This window comes from Cynara cardunculus (genome assembly GCF_001531365.2).
Source record: "Cynara cardunculus var. scolymus isolate 2C chromosome LG 3, CcrdV1, whole genome shotgun sequence".
NCBI classification, from domain to species: Eukaryota; Viridiplantae; Streptophyta; class Magnoliopsida; order Asterales; family Asteraceae; genus Cynara; species Cynara cardunculus.
Window position 1 is genome coordinate 12,318,069 of NC_037530.1, and position 6,674 is coordinate 12,324,742.

Consider the following 6,674-nt stretch of genomic DNA (forward strand, 5'->3'; position numbering starts at 1 on the left):
CCTCATGACCTCTTTCCCGAACCGTCGTCTTTTTACCTTCTCATATTCCTTCTCTCTCATCCTACCTATAAATTTTAGACTTCTTCTCCAGTTTTCTCTTTACGCTTTCAAATTTCTTAGACGAACCTCTGCTAAGATTTCTCCAAAGTAAGAACTCTCTCAATCTTCAAACTTCTCGACCTTATTTTCTAATCCATTAAGATGGTCGCCAAGAATGTCAACTTCTCTCTGGATGAGGTATCCTTCAAGGCCAACAACTACATTGTCTTGTTGGATATCCCCTTATCCAAGGAGGACTACCAAGAAATGGCTGACTTCCTCAAACAGTCGTCACCGGACTTCGCACTCAACCATGAGCCCATCATGGTGAAAGAACTACTTCAACAGTTCTGGTTCACTGCTGAAGTCATCAATGTCAAGGTCAAGCCTGGACGCCAAGTGGAGCAGGTTAACTTCACCTTCAACCGCATGGAAGTGAAGTTTGGCGTCAACATTTTGAGGACCACTTTTCGCCTTCCTAAAGGCCCCTACGACAGCGAACCCTCCACCGCCGAGATCATCGAGTGTCTCGACGCCATTGGCTATCAATGGCCAATGAAGAAGGACTCAAATGCTCCCATGAAGTCCTTGTCCAAGATTGATAAGAACAGGATGTCAGCTGTCTTGGCAATACCTGTTCTCTCATTTCATCCAGTTCATGGGTGGAAAAACTGGAGGCCAGGACCAGGCCTCTAGGATCGCCTTGACCATAGGCGTATCTGCGATTCAGCATCGCAATATAAATTATGTTGCAGTCATTTTCGATGACTGGTGCTCAAGCTGAAAAAGCGCCAGCGAGAAAAGGTGGTTCCTTACACCAGGTTCCTTTCGATGATCTTCGCGAAGATCTTTGGAGATAATTACTCCACGAAAGGAAACCTCCAGGTTTCCAAGCTTGGATCCAGCATTCTGGATCATAAGCTGAGGGACAGTGATGTGGCACTAACTTCTATTGTGTCCATCACTACCTCTTCTCCTCAGGTGGCCAGGACAAGGGTAAACCCCCCCGAGTCCAGCCAAGCCACCAAAAGCCCTTCAAAACGACCATCTCAACCAACTCTTGGTTCTCCTCAAAGAGCAAAGAAATCCAAAAAGGGGACAGCCACGTCTCCGGCTGAAGTCTCTCGAAAGGTTTCAACTATTGAAACTAGCCTTAACCCCGAGGCGTCTTTAGCTAACCCTCCTAGCTCTTCAGTGATTTCTCCCATCACTGTTGTATCAGTGGCACCTACCCTAATCGCCTCAGTGACCCAAATCACTAAAGGTGAATATCAGCGCTGCCACCGTTGAACACCCACGTCTCTTCTCAACCATTTTCTCTTCTCCTCCTTCTTTGGTCTTTACACATGTCGATGATGTATCAGCGACTGTGCTCCCTGATACTGAGACACACACCACTGGACCTGAGGTTGCTCCTCTCGATGCTATTCAGCATACGGATGTCCATCCTCTCGACGACATCTTTGCTCACGCCAGTGACAATCCTTTGGATGTCATTGATGGCCCCTCAGGTACTCCATCTTCCTACCCTTTCATTTCTACTAACCTTGAGCCTTTTGCTCACACTACCTCTCTTGCAGGTCCTTTTTCTACGCATCAGCCTGATGCTGAGGAGGAAGAAGAAGAGGACGGGGGAGAGAAAGAAGATGGAGGGGATGAAGAGATTGATGATGACTATGATATGGCATCTGACATCAAACTTCTCCTCCAAGCCGTTGATTCAGTTCTCTATAGGATAACTGAAGTCCACCAAGAGATGTCCCGCCAGGCTGACCTTGATGCGAACTTCCTCATAATCCAAGCGAACATTTAAGAAGTTCAGAGTCACCTCTTGACTCTCCAGGAAGATGTTCAAGCCAATATCGATGCCATTGTTGTTCTCTCCAGCAGGGTGGACGATGCTCAGGCTCTCGCCGTTCAACAAACTGGACTTCTTCAGTAGATCCTAGATGCTGTCCGTCAACCAGCTCCAGTGATCCCACCTTATTTCTCTGCCGATGATCGCGCCCAGCTCAATGAGACGCGTGAGGCAACGACAACTCTAATCGGTGCTCTGTCAAGGCTACAGAAGGTAATAGTTCTCCAGCGTCAGCGCTTGGACGAACTCTCTAGCCAATTCTCTCAAGTCTTAGCAAGAGAGGGAGAGATGAGGTCCAACGCTGGTGGATTATCTAATGCTATTGCTGCTCTTCCTTCTGTTGCTGCTCCAGTATCAATTACAGTTGAAGCTGAAGCTGAGGCTCCTAGAGCTGAAACTGAGGCTTCTAGAGATGAAGCGGTTGCTGCTCCTGTAATCTCGACCACCGAAGCTATTCCAGCTGAGGTAGTCGATGCCATCCCTAGGGATGAGGCTCCTTCCATCACTGCTGCTGGTGATGATGATGAAGAAAATGAAGATGATGAACCTATCATCCCAGACCCCGGAAGTGACCTAGATGGTGACGACGACGATGATGAAGATGACTTTACCATCAAGTACCAGAAGCCATCAACCGCCACCAAGGGAGTCACCCTCAGGGATTCTGCATCCTAGGGGGAGCGAAGGGAAGAAGAGTCTGCTCCATCAAGGAACCAGGACCCCAAGTCTAAAGGCAAGGCAGTCGCTGAAGAAGGAAACTTGAAGGTATAGTTTAGTATCCCTCAACAACCTTTATTTGAAGACTCTACCTCTCAGTTAGTAGTTACTTCCTTGTATCAACTTCAAATTCCATCAACCACCTACGGTCGACTAGAGTGGGTCCCTGATCACCCTGTCTCCAGTGCTCCTACCGACCAGCAGATGACTCAGTTAAAGGAGTCACTCGACCAGACTAGAGTAAAAATTCCTCTTCGTACCTCTAGTGGTGGTGAGTTCGACTTCCTTTCTGAAGATGAAAGTCTCGAGGCATTAAGGGCTGAAGAAGAGCTAGAGCTTCAGAAGAAGCAGACTGAAGACAGCTTGAAGCTAGCCAAGTCACTAGCTGCGAAGGTTCTCCCCAAGAGAGAGTCCAAGAAAAAGGTGAACGCTGTCCAAGACCAAGCTAAACTTCTTTCCATTGCAGAAGCTGAGCATGAGAAGAACCTGAAGCTGAAGAAAAAGGACAAGAGGTGGAGCGAAGCAAAGCTGAAGAAGAGAATCAGTCCCCACCCAATTATTAGCGTCAGCATCAGTGGATGTTCAAAATACGGTGGAACGTTGGTCTCAATGCTCATCACCAGGGACAATCTTGATGCCATCACCGAGTACCCTTCCTACCTTGGCCGATATGGATACAGCGAATGGATGGAGATCAGGCAAGCCATTCAGCGATCCAAGTCAAGACATAAGGCGATTATCGAGGACACCATCAACAATCTCATCAAAAGGATGTCCAGGTATGTCGTGGTCCCTGACAGGCCATCTCTGAAGAAAGGTGGGAAGAAGAAACTCAAGCTCTCTGATCCTAATGATGGACCATTCTTAAGGAACGAACATGAAACAAGGTTCTCCTTAGATGAAGTCCTGAAGGGTCATTAGAGTATAGATATTTCTATGCTGAATCTTGACTTGCCAGATAAGGGTCCCTTTACACCCAATGCTGTGCATTTTAAACCTGAGTTAGGAGTTATATTCTTTGACTATGACGGTGAAGTCAGATTTCAAAGAATGTCAGAGCTACATCTATGTCCAATGGGTCATTTGGTTTACCTCTTGCTCTGGATAGATGATAGCATGCCTGGAAAAGTCATTGATCTGAAGATACGAAGGGAATGCCTACATCGAAGAAATCTTGGTGAAGATGTACCTACCTACATATATCTAAGTGTTCTAGAATTGTTTCTCTTTGTAACATCAATCTACTTTTCCTTGTAAATCTTTTTGTACTATGTCTACTTTTAGTGATTATTCTTATAGTCTGTAAGCATTAGACATGTACTGAACTACTTGTAATATTACCAATGATAATAAAATGAGTATTTCATGTACTTCACTGAAAAAGATCCCTGAAAAAAGTAATAGGGACACAAGTCTATGAGTTCCAGTGTTACTTTTTACATTCACTTACAATCTATAAGTCAGTGAATAAGCTTTCAGTTTCAGTTTCCATACTTGTAGTTTTCTCTTAGATATAACTTAAGGAAATTCTCAAGCAAAGACTGACTCACTGAAAAAGATCCCAAAATAGTAAAAAGGGACATGTATTTTATATAACTTTTCCTTACTATTATTTGATAAGACAACTTTCTTTATGTTGTCTTGTTATCATCAAATAGAGGGAGATTGTTGATCCTCTCTCTCAGTGATTTGATGATAATCCATTTTCACTTATACGTTGTATTTAGGTTTCTGTCTTTTCAGTTCTAGCGATCATCACTGAACCTGTTCAGTGATCGCTGAAGAACTTGTATTGTAATTCAATCAGAGACAACGATACTTCAAGAAGACAATACTCACACCAAAGAACCTTCAGCTAATGTCGAAGACTGAAACTGAAGATTAGGGACTGGCGAGTACGTGATCTGAAGCGGTACTCAGTGATTACAAGTCTATCTACATATGTGTGAAGACTGGTCAAGCCTCAGCGAATACTGAAGAGACCTCCAGGTTATTTCAGCATTCAGCGATCAAAATAAGCTTTCTTAGCACGATTGTTGTTGTCTTGTCCTTATGCGCACAAAGGACAAACCCATACCCTTCTAAACGTTGGTACGGTACGGAGCCGACTAGTTGACTATATTGCCCACCAACTTTAGGTAAGGATGTATGCTCATGAATAGTGCTTTTTGTACTATTCACTGTAGCAAAGGACAAGCCTTCCTCTTAACGCTTGACACACACTCTAACCCTACCATATTGCATTAAATGAACATTTAATGCACTGGGTATAAATAGAAGTGTTTCTTCTCCATGCAGAGTACGTGCAACTCACTCTCTAAACCTAATTCTTACTTTGAGCATTTCCTAGCTTAAGTAAAGGAACTTTTCTTACAACATTTCTTTTCTCATTTGCTAAGAATCTGTATGTAACTAAAGATTGTTTAGATAGGTTTTCTTACCTTATCTTTTCGCAAACAGTCTTGTAAAATTTGTATTGATCTTCTTTATCAATATATATTTTAAATTTGAAAATATTGTGTTTGTATTCATCCCCCCTTCTACAAACTGTTTTACTTATATTGTAGACCCTTAAGGGACCAACAATCCGCCTTGGGGTAAATGTATATGGAAGGATCAATAGGCGATGCCAATTCACCCTTAACGGTTTTGTTGTTTGGGTACTGGATCCTCTCAAACACTTTAGAAAGTTATTCAAATTAAGGGAAGGGAAAACTTGGCAAAAATGATGGGGATAAATGGATACTTATTGAAATGGAGAACAAAAATGGTGATCATGGTGGTGAACTAGGGTCGTGGTAGTGGTGAACCCATATCCAGAGCAGAAATGGTAACGGTGGTGGTGGTGGTAAACTCAGGTGGTGAACGATGGAGGTAGGCCATCAGATAGTGAATGTGCAAGGCGTGCTTGGTCGCTGATGGTGGTGTGTGCCGACCGATTTTTATCAGAAGTAGGGCGGGAGGGTGACAAAGGGATTCGACTGGTGGGTGTCGAGTTAGATTCGATGTGGAGGCTAGTTAAATATTTATTGCTCTTAAAGGAGCCCTTTAAGCCCCCTCTCGCCGAGGTCTTTTTTAATAATAAATTCAAATTCTCGACAGATTTCCAATGAGAAATAGAAAAATAAAATAAATATATTTGTCGGAGATTAGCGACAAAATACAAACGGAAAACATAAAAAATTAGAAATAAATAATTTGTCGGTTATCCCTTGGTAATTACAGATGGATTATCGAGAGCCTTTTGAACATTTTACTTTAACCCCCTTAATTTTAAATTTATCTTAAAAAACTATTATTTGATCATTTTATTCTCTTTGATTTGACATGCATCTCGATATAGTTTTTTTGTTTCAATTGTTTGTACCTATATCTGTGTAATATTCATTTTGAATATTTATCGACCTTAACGCGTATAAAATAACTCTTTAGTATTCATACATTAAAATAATATTCATCATGAATATAAAACTTACTATAACATTGATAATCAATAGTTATATATTTTCACGAGTTTGGAATATATCTTCCATATTCATATATCACCATGATATTCATCATTAATATAAATTTTCACTATCATATTCATCATGAACATTCAGGTACGTTGATAAGTGTATATTCAAACCCATTTTAGTGTGTTGCTAGGATATTATTATATGGTTTAGGTTTATCCCAATCACAAAATTGAGTCATTCTGTTTATATTTTACCCTCAAGATTGAATAAGGCTTTCTTCTTTTGGGTAAAAGGGATGTCCATATCTCATTTTTTTCTATAAATTGAAGCATTTACTCTCATTGGAAGACACATCTCTTGGAGCATTTACCCTCATCTGAAGATCTGGAGCAGTAGTTCAAGTTTAACTTTTTGTATTTACTTCTTGTCTCATATTTAATTTTCAGCTACATTTATGTCCATTGTATATCCACTAAGGGCAACAGTTTTAGTAAATTTCAATTCAAGTATTTCTTCTTCTTCTTCTTCTTCTTCTTCTTCTTCTTCTTCTTCTTCTTCTTCTTCTTCTTCTTCTTCTTCTTCTTCTTCTTCTTCTTCTTCTT